Source organism: Hevea brasiliensis, chromosome 13, assembly GCF_030052815.1.
Source record: "Hevea brasiliensis isolate MT/VB/25A 57/8 chromosome 13, ASM3005281v1, whole genome shotgun sequence".
NCBI classification, from domain to species: Eukaryota; Viridiplantae; Streptophyta; class Magnoliopsida; order Malpighiales; family Euphorbiaceae; genus Hevea; species Hevea brasiliensis.
The window spans coordinates 33,976,821-33,988,038 of NC_079505.1; the positions used below are offsets into that span (position 1 = coordinate 33,976,821).

Here is an 11,218-nt window from a genome sequence, read left to right on the forward strand (position 1 = left end):
GTGTAGGCCTGTAAATTGAAGTTCTACATTTTATTTTATGGCCATTCCTTTGAATCACTTTGTTCAGTTTGCTTTTCAATGATTTAGGTTGGACAAACCAGAATTTTTACATGAAATTCACATGTAAAAAAAGAGGAAGAAGAAAAAAAACCTTGGTCCTGGAATAAAATTTGCAGCACTACTAATGTGGTGGTGAGTGAAGACAGATTGCCAACACATTGAGGTCTCTAATACATAAAATATAAGTGGCTATTTCCCCATGCCTTAGATTCTAATAACTAATTCTCTCAAGTTATACGCAAACTCAACAGCAAGTTTGTTATGCAGAGTTTGTGCAAACACATGTATGCTCTGTTCTGGGAAAAATAAAGTTCACTCAGTTTGTGCTCTGAAGGGCATACATTCAAGTGTTTTCTTGCAAGACCAAAGGTGTTCCTATCCTAAATAATTAGTCCTCTTGTTAATCTTGTTTTACGAGAATTTTTTTCTTCTGGTCAACTTTAATATTCCATTTATTCGATGATATTTAGAAAATGTGCTTCAAAAAAAGTAGTCATTTTACTTTTTTCATTTGTAAATATGTATGGTGCAATTCAACTTCTTGATTCATCATGTGTGCTGAAAAGTTAGAAAACAATGAAAGGAAAAAAAAAAAAAAAAAATCTTCAGAGGCTGGTTTTGTACAAATGGAATTTGGACAGACTGTCCTAAGGAATAACTGGGGGAATATATCTACACTCTATTGTCTCGTTGGGCTGTTGGCATAAGGGAACTAACAAGCAGATTTGCTTGCTATTAAAAAAGCCTTGAATTAATGGCTTCAATAACAATCTCAGATCCTTGTATGTTATTGTGGAATATGATTCAAAAAACAGGTACAACAGATGTCTAATAATTGTGATGACAGGAACTGGATGGAAGTTTTGGGAATGCTACCCTCTATTTCATATTTTCATACTTACAGAGAAACAAATGGTGTTGCAGATGGTTTGACTAAGATTGGAGTATCATAATTTCGTATCTGGTTGAAATGCACAAGTATGACTGGAATTAACTACCTTGATCTTGACACAGGTTAATTGAGGATTTTCCATATTTGGTGTTTTCACAGCATCAGTTGCGTTTCCAGAAGCTGTTTCATCCTATTGTGCAGAATGAGAAAAACTGAACATGAGATTAATATTGTTGAGGTTGTGTATGAATAGATTCCAAGTTATGTTAGTGCTGTAATCAAGCAACTTTGCTGGATGTGACAGTCTTTTTCTTTTTATTTCAGGTACTATTTATTTTGAGAATCAACAGCAAATAGAAATTGATTTCTCAACGGTGAGTCTTGCTAAGCAGGCATCAAATTGAAAAACTTATCATCTTACACTGTTTACAGAGACTCCATTTTGTGGTTCCTGCTTGCTTCTGCTTCAAATATCCTATCTTAAGCTTGAAAGACAAGCAGACTTCTCATCGTAATGTTCCTTCTGAGTGCCAGTTACTCTACCCTATAATGCATTTCAGCTGCTGAATTTTATCTGCTTTTAATTTCCTGTAACTGGCATCCTGGTCTTACATTGATGCGATTATCAGCTTATGAGCAAGTAGCAACACTCCACTTTGTGCAGTTTTAGGCCTAATTTTTGTGGTCTCATTTGTATATATATTCTTTCTTGATGCTGATACATGATAGGCATCTAATGCCTTTCAATATTCCTTGCACCAGATTAATAATTTTAATGCAGTTACGCATAAGGTGGTAAATGATCCGAGCTGAGCCGAGCTTTGAACTGTTCAGACTTTGCTTGTTTATAATTTGTTCAGGCTCGAGTTAAGCTAAAGCTCAGGTCGAGCTTTAATATTATAGCTGGGGCTTGGCATGTTTAAAACGTATTAAACTTAAGCTTGATTTGAGCTTGACTTGTCATCAGCTTGTTTAAATTATAAACGAGCTAGGCTTAAACAAACCAAGATTGAGCTCGACTTATTTATAAGTTAAACTCAAGCTTGGTTTGTTTAAATTATAAAGATTAAGCCAAATTTTAAAACTCTAAAATACTAAAGAAGTCATTAAAAAGACTTAATAAGATTTTAATTTAATTAAAATCTTATTAAAACTAATTATTTTATTTTAATTCATATATAAAAGGTATGGAGAGGATTCCCTAACCCTTCCCCACTTACCAAAATTTCTTATGAATGCTTATTAGAACCTTTAATTATTATAAATAAACAATAATGAAGAAAATTTTAATTTTATTATGTAATACGCATCTAATTTTTTTAATCATTCAAATTTAATATATAAACAATATAATTTTTATGGGATAAATGGACAATATCAAGTAGGGAAATAATCATGAAAGCACATATATAAGTTTATGATGTACATTAAAGAGTTACAACCAACAAAAAAATATAAAAAATTAGAACAGTAATAAATATGCAATTCAACCAATAATGAATCAAGTCAAATTTGCAATACAAAATTGTAACAATAGGTACCCTCCCAAGGATCTAAGGCTCGCCAACAACTCCAGTGCCTCAAAACAATTCCCAAACTACTTAAACAAAGTAAAAGCAACATAATTGAAATAATGAAACTTTTAAGATATGCACCATAAATAGTTAGGATATGTGTATTTGTAGTGATTGTGTGAATATATTTAGGTGCTAGAATCGTGGCTATAATTACATATTTAATTAGGATTGTATTTTCTATTTAGTTATCCTGTATAGATTATAAAAATATTATAGATATAGTTTTAACAAATAGAGCTAATTGGACTAAGATTGATGCTCAATTATATAGTCCCTTGTGGCATTCTCTAGACCCAAAATTACTTAATATTTTTCAGTCTTGTAAAACCTGTTGCAAAGTCTGGACTAAGGTGAAAATCTTATATAAAAATGATGTGCAGCGTATTTATAAGGTATTATCAGATATGGTTCATCTGCAGCAAAATCAACAAGATATGTTTAGTTATTTGGGACAGGTAGAATCACTGAAAGATGAATTTAATTCTATCATGCCATGTACTGATAATATTTCTGAGCAACAGCGGGAAAGGTTCTTTATGGTTTTGGCATTGATTGGGCTAAGACCTAACCTTGATTCTGTTAGAGACCAGATATTAACTAATTCGGTTATTCCCACTCTAGAGGATGTGTCTGCCAGCCTTCTACGCATCTAATAATTTCTTCGGAATTGAATCTTCAGTTTTAGCTACACCAAGTGGAAACCAACCGAGACAAAGGTACTTATCAGAGAGGCAAAGGTAAAAGACTCCATTGCACTTATTGTGATAAGAGTAAGCACACTCGAGACACTTGTTGGGCCCTTCATGCTCGACCACCACACCCCATTCAATCAAATAATGTGGGCTGATCAACTGCTCATATGGCTCAATCTGGTAAAAATGGTATTCTTCCATTACCTGATGGAAAGGATCAGGTGTCAGATTCTATCCTATTAACTGGAGCTGATTACAAGGAGTATTTGCAATATCAAAGCCAAACAACAATCTTCTAGCAGTGCTCATTCTGGTAATTCCTTTGCTTGTTTAACACAATCTTCGCTCACTGGTCCATGGATCTTAGACTCTGGTGCTTCTGATCATATATCTGGTAACAAAAGTCTTTTCTCATCTCTAGTTTCTCCTCCGGTTTTGTTTAAAGTTACTTTGGCTAATGGTTCACAAACTATAGTTAAGGGCATAGGAGAAGTAAAAATCTTTCCATCTATTCCTTTAACTACAGTTTTGTTCACTCCAGAATGCTTATATAATTTAATCTCCATTAATAAATTGATTAAAAATCTCAATTGTTCTCTCACCTTTACAACTGACTCTCTTGTTGTGCAGGACCGGAGTACGGGGAAGATGATTGGAGTAGGATGTGAGTCACAAGGGTTGTGCCATCTTTCTACTTCAAATTCTCCAGTTGCTCTTGCCTCTACCACTTTTGCTGATCTTCTTCACAATCATCTGGGTCATCCGTGTCTTGCCAAATTGCAAAAATTAGTTCATAGTCTTTCTAGTTTATCTTCTTTTGAATGTGAGTCCTGTCAACTTGGAAAATAAAGTCGTGTTTCCTTTTCCAAGCGAGTCAATAATAGGGCTAAGTCCATGTTTGAAATTGTCCATTCAGACATTTGGGGTCCAAGTTGTGTCAGTACAACTTTGGGATTTTATCATTTTGTTACTTTTGTTGATGATTATTCTCGTTGCACTTGGTTATTTTTAATGAAGACTCGTTCTGAATTATTCTCTATATTTCAAAAATTCTCTACTGAAATACGTAATCAATTTGGTGTTTCTATTAAAATACTTCGTAGTGACAATGCAAAAGAATATTTGTTTACTCCCTTTACTCATTTCTTATCTTCTCAGGTTATTACTCACCAAACTTCATGTGCTTATACCCCTCAACAAAATGGGATTGCCAAACGAAAGAATCGCTATCTAGTTGAGACTGCCCACAATTTACTCATTCATCATAATGTTCCTCTTCGTTTTTGGGGAGATGCTATTCTTACTACTTGTTACTTAATTAACCGAATGCCTTCTTCTGTTTTGCAGAATCAGAGTCCTCATTCCATTTTGTTTCCCGACCAAGATGCCCATCAGTTGTCCCTACGTGTATTTGGTTGTATTTGTTTTGTTCATGATCACACTCCTGGCAAAGACAAACTTCAACCCAAATCAATAAAATGCGTCTTTTTGGGATATTCTAGACTTCAAAAAGGTTACAAATGCTACAATCCACTTATAAATAAATACTTTGTGTTAGCTGATGTAACCTTTTTTGAAACATCTCCCTATTTTTCCTCCAATACCGCATCCAAGGTTTTTTTCCCCACTGCCTTGCTAGTTCCTACTCTTCTTCCACCACCAATTAGTCCACCATCTCTACACGTCTACTCACATCGTCCTCATCCTCCCACTAACACCATTGATGCTCCTTTGCTTGATATAGGTACAATACCGGCTCCTGGTGACTCTCGCCCTCCTTCATCTTCACCTATTCTGGTCTCGCCTTTAACAGATGATGCTACTCCTCCCATTGCTATTCGAAAAGGTATTCGCTCATCTCAAAATCCTCATCCTATTTATAATTTTGTGAGTTATCATCGTTTGTCTCCTTCATACTATGCTTTTGTCACCACTTTGTCTAATGTATTCGTACCTAAGACTGTTAGAGAAGCTTTGGAACATCCAGGATGGCGTAATGCAATGGTTGAAGAGATGACTGCTCTCCATAATAATGGCACTTGGGATTTGGTGCCACTACCAAAGGGAAAATCTACTGTTGGCTGTCGATGGGTTTATACAGTCAAGGTGGGCCCTGATAACCAGATTGATAGACTTAAAGCTCGCCTTGTGTAGGGAGGGGGCGTGAGGTGAAATATCATCCATTAAAATTATATAAAATGCACCAGGTAATGCCCAGGAAAGATGGTGGAGTTACAATGGTCTCACTTAAGTACCACCTCCTTAGATAGCATTTCCTAGACATGAACTTCATACAATCCTAATAGAATCAAACCACTGGTAAGTACCGTCTTCCCATAGCACTACCACGGTACTAAGGATTTATGCCACGAAGGCATAGATAGACAGGAGTCGCCACCCGAGTAATAACCGGGACATATTCAGTGTTTCTTCCGAGGGTCATGGATGGCAACTTACTCCTTGCAGAGTTTCCACAACCGTCATTACTATAGCCCAATGTCTAGGTTCGGGATAGTGGGTACGTAAGGGGAAGGTGTTAGGCACCCCTTACGCCTGGTCTAACCTCGTTAATTCGAGTGCCAGTCCTCTACTAATGTTTCTAGAAGTCTTGTTTATTATTCCTTTATTAAACTTTATCCTAAAAATGCAATTCTAATCCTACACACGCAAGTAATTCACAAAAGGATTGTTGTTTACACACAATTTTCATGCACAAGTAATTCCTATCTATGGGGTTGCTAATTATTTAAATGATATTTACCAGATGACTAAAATTAATTTATTATTGAGAATTTAATTTACAAACAAATTCAATTTCAAATAACCCTACGTTTTTATTTAACATAATTAATTAATTTTCACCAAGTTACCCTAAGAATAATTAAACTAAGTTAATTATATACATGTGTAATTTATTCTAATATCACATAAGGCCCAAACAATCACAACCTAATAAAGATTTCTAACATGCAAATTTATTTTATAATTACAAAGTATTAAATTAAATTTATTTACATGCCAATGTTAGTTTAATTTACAAACAAGATTAATTTTAATTTACAAAGTATTTATTTAAATTAATTACATGCAAAAGTTAGTTAAATTAAAAATAAAGTTAATTTTAATTTACTAAAGAAAAGTTCTATTATTACTACAATTTCATGCCAATGGTTATTCGAGAAGTTTAGAGCTACTTACCTGTTGGTAAATGCAGTTGCCATTGGGGCAAGCTACCCTTAAAAAAGGGTCTTCTCTTCTAGTATGGCAATGATATCTCTGGCTTACTCCCGTTTAGCTCCATATAAGCTCCACGCAAATGCCCTCTTTGGTACTTACCTTAGGGCTACTTACCAATTTTGTTTGTAATAAAAAATAAAGAAACTAAAGAAAATAAAAGAAATAAAGAAAATATTAATAACAATTTACATTGGATTCTAACTCTAGTCTCCTAAAGGGTTAAGACTCCTAATTAGTTACAACTATCTAATAGTCTAAGTCTTCTAACGTGATCCAAACGCTTCATAACACTTCTTGAATTAAAAGAACACAGAAAAATAGATCAAATATCAATTAAAACCTAAGAAAATACAAGAACATGCATAAATATACAATTTCTAAATTCTGGCAGATTAACGGTAGTAAGAAATCCGATTTTTTAAAAATAGTTATACATGCCTAAAAATCATAAAAAAATTACAGAAGACAGCCTACATATCATAAAAGATCATAAAATTTATAAATCAAACAAAACCCTAGCCGAATGGTCTACATAAATCGTAAATTTTCTAAGTGACAGAATCGTACTATTTTTTTGTAAAATTCATAACTCATTAACCACAACAGATATGAATGCAAAGCCAATTGGAAAAGATTCATAAGATTCTGAAGTTAATTTTAGACACTAGATTTGCACCAAAATATTAAGGAACAAGGAGATATGGGCTCCACAAGTCAGATATCCTGCAAATCAGATTTTACAGGAACCCTAACTTCAAACATCCATAACTTACAAAATATTAAAGCTTTTTTAGTGATTCTTGAGCCTAAAATTAATGGAATTTCGTGTAGAATATGAACATAATTATTAAAAATATTTTACAGATTCAGAAAATAAAGAAAATAATAAAAATACGAGAGACAGAAACTAAATATATGCAGAGTTGTGTATCCCCTCAAATTAAACATGATTACATGATCAATATGAACATATAAAATAAATTGAAGACAAGGAGCATAGAATTAAAATATTGTGTGGCATAGATCTTGAAAAGAAAATAAAAACTGACCTTCCTGAAATCTTGTATGAGAATCTTCTTGAAAAAAAGAAAAAAATAAGAACTCAAAGAGTATTGAATATCTCTAAATTTCTTATAGCTCTGAATTTTCTCTTCCTCTTTCCTCCCATCCTCCTTTTTTTATTTTTTTTTATTTTTTTTTATTTTATCAGTGGGGTATTTATAGGGTTTTGGGTGAGAGGTGTGATAGGGTTTGGAGTCCTAGCGTGATAAAGTTCAGATAACTTAAACAACTAAGATTGCAGAATTTGGGTGAGACTGAAATATGGATGAGGTGTTTCAACCAATGGGAAGACAAGGAAAAGGAAAGGCACCAATAGGGAGTGAGGGAGAGGTGTAGTAGGGTTTGAAGTCTTAGTGTGATAAGGTTCAGAAAACTTAAATGACTAGGATTGATGAATTTGGATGAGACTGGAATATGGGTGAGGTGTTCCAACCAATAGAAAGAGAGGGAAAGGGGGTGACACAAATAGGGAGTGAGGAAGAGAGTGGGGCCAAGGAGGAGAGAGATATTTTGTTATTTTAATTTTTAGAAAATAATTAAATGGGTCCCATTTAAAATTCCTAAGTAGGCTTTCTTAGGCCCATAGAGCCAAATTAAACTTAATTAGATCCATTTAAGAACTACCCATATTAAATTTAAACAAAACAAAATTTTATTTAAATTTAATTAAATTAATTTCCCCAAAACTTTATTATTATTTTTATTTTTTCAAGATCATGCCACGGAATTAATAATTCAGCTCCATGCCTCCAATTATATCTTACAGTCATATAATTTTTCATCATCGGGTTTCCCACGGCCTCAATGCACATACTCATCACAAAATAAGGGTCTACAGTTTGCCCCCCACTTTGGCGAAAATTGAAATCAATGCGAAAGCATTGCTCAAGTTTCGTCAAAGTGAAACTCAAATTTCTAATAACTATGAAACATTGGCTATGAGGATCAAGTATATCTTACTCGGTCGACATACTCTATGTTGTGAGACTAGCTACGGTCTCATAACAGTAATAATTGTGTCATGTGAAAAATGAGTGTATCTTGCTCTGTCGATACACTCTGCGTCATGAGACTAGCTACGGTATCATAACAGTGATAACTGTGTCATGTGAAAATTGAGTGCATCTTGCTCTGTCGATATACTCTGTGTCATGAGACTAGCTACGGTCTCATGACAATGGCAACTATGTGATTTGAAATGTTGTGGATTCGTATTTAGGACCGCAGTCCTAAACTACCTACGTATCCCCCTCATTATCCTGAGGAAGAATCAGACCCACTCGTAGTTCGACACTTGAAACTGTGGTGATGCATGTTCTTCTACACCTTATACACCTACAGATGACATGTTGATGCGTAAGAAAAGAAAAGAAAAGAAAATGAAAGAAAAGTGAAATTATGACATCACATGATGTCATTAATGAGCTCTCCACCAATCACAACTTAACAAAATTACTTAAGGGTTAAAATGGACACAAAATAAGATAAAAACAAAAAAGAAAAGTTCAACAGCCATTTCTTCTTCAACCAGTCGAATTGCTTGAGAGAGTGAGGAGAGAAAAACCTCCATGAAAGCTTGATCAAGCTTGAATCCCCACCCTTTCTCACCATAAAAGCCCTAGTTGTCTTCACAAAAAATTCACCCCACACCTTGAGGAAGCTTTGGGCAGCAACCTTTAGAAGAAAAACTAAAGTTTTGCAAGACCCAAACTTAGTTCCAAAGAGGTTAGTGACCAATCCTTGCTTTCTTTTTGAAATGCATGTTTAGAGACAAAAATTGAGCTAGAAAATGAGAGAAACTTAAATGAAATTGAAGATTATGTAAACCCCCATTTTCGGCAGCTATGTGAAGGGTACGATTTTGATTGTTTTCCTTGAATAAATTTGGTATTTAGGCTGCCCATGATATGAATTCCATGGTTAGAACTTGATTTGTTGGTAGAAATGTAAAACTTAAAAAGTTGGGAAGTTAGGGTTTTGAGCAAATTTGGATTTTACTCATGTGTTGGTGAATGTAAGTTCTAATGGTCAATTAGTGACCATTTGGCTGAGTATAATGAGGAAATGAAGTGGTTTGTTTAGTGGGAATTGAAGTTAGTATTGCCGCCCTTGGTGACCTGCAGGACTGGGTGTGAGTCCAGCAGGTTTGGGTAGCAATAACTGGAGTTGTGTGGGTTCAATTGGTGCAAGGCCAATTGGACATGAAACTAGACACATAATGACACAACTTTGGCGAAGAAATCCTACCCAGAAAACTAAGCCAAGTTGACCTAAAAATTGTCCTAATCCGGGTGACCTGCATTCTGCCTGGGTAAATGACCAAATAAATAGTGTTTAGTCATTTGGTCATAACTCAGTGTAGAAAGGCCCAATTGACCTAAAATTTTACCAGCAGAAAGCTGAGATATAGGCCTACAACTTTAATGAAGAAACCTAACCCAAATTTTGACCATAACATGTTCAAAAAGTGACCTGCAGACACTGCACAAAACACTATAGATTTGGTCAGTCCAGAAAATCTGAAAAGTTTGCAATCCGGCCAGTTATGGTGTTTAGGCCATAACTTGAGCTACAAAACTCCAAATGGAGTGATTCAAAAAAAAAGAAATGTAACTAGACACAATAAGGAACAACTTTCATGTTGACAACTTTGCCAAATTGCCACTGTAAAAATGACCAATGGAACAGTAAACACAATGCTTGAAATCTGAAAATTTTGAATAACTAACACTAAGCTTAGAAAAGGTGTTGGCAACCAATACCAACAACTTTAGAATGCAAAATGTGGTATGTTGGGAGTATTCGAACCAATGTACCTATTGTCTATGCAAAAGTCAACGTTTTAGTTTACTAATGAAATGAATAGTAACACTTAAACTTAAATTTCAAGAATTGTACAATTTAAAAGTGTAACATGCCCTAGTATACCTAGCAAGATTGGTTTGGATAGGTTGTCATGCCAATAGGGTTCTGTTAGCAGTACTGCATATGGCTTCATGCCATTCTGTGTTGTATGGCCTCCCGTGCCATTCTGTGATAAAATAGCCTTTCGCTATGTTGATTAAGTTGTTATACTTGGGTTTATCCCTAAAAATTATTACAGCTTATTAGCTGTTCTGTTGCATACCGGGAGACACAATGTGACCGATGGTGTGATGGTCTGAGGTACTTGTTACCCAGTGCCAGTTTACCCATTTATCCAGTCCAGTTGACTAGTATGGGTTACTCGGGCAATTAAAATAAATCTGACCAAAATTTTAATCGAATAATACTGAAATAAATGTCAGAAAGTAAGTCTACATAAAATATAAATATACATTCTGCATATTTATTTTATTTTAGTTATTTTATTTTATATTGTCACCACTAAGCAGAATTGTTTAGCGCGTCGCTTTTGCCATGCACAGGTATTGGAGACACAACTGGGGAGTCCAGCAGACCTCAGACCGGGTGAACTTTCAGATCTGCACACAGAGTCCAGAGTCACCTCACATTTGCAGTGCATTGGTAGGACATTAGGTTGCTTTTGGTATTTTGTACTTTGTAAACTTTTATAATTAGACTTTGATTTTGTCATTTATATTATAAACTCATGTAATTATGTTTTGATGTAAACATCTATAAATCATGTTCAGTAATAAAATTGAGTATTTCTTATTGAGTTGAGTATGATATGAAACAAATTGAATTTTGAGATA

At 34.5% G+C, this 11,218-nt stretch overlaps 1 protein-coding gene across 8 annotated transcripts in view; it reads left to right on the forward strand.

The window, feature by feature from the left end:
• LOC110642247 (DNA repair protein XRCC3 homolog) overlaps window positions 1–1,752 on the forward strand; it is a 35,132-nt gene extending 33,380 nt beyond the window's left edge. Inside the window, exons 2-3 of one of the 8 annotated variants that reach the window (XR_009142515.1) lie at window positions 88–1,190; window positions 1,277–1,752. The gene's annotated coding sequence lies outside the window, so the exon portion shown is untranslated. Of the gene's footprint in view, window positions 1–87 lie in introns of all 8 variants that reach the window. The other 7 variants (XR_009142516.1, XR_009142517.1, XM_058131978.1 and 4 more) reach the window with 7 other exon arrangements.
• The last annotated feature ends 9,466 nt before the right edge of the window (window positions 1,753–11,218 follow it).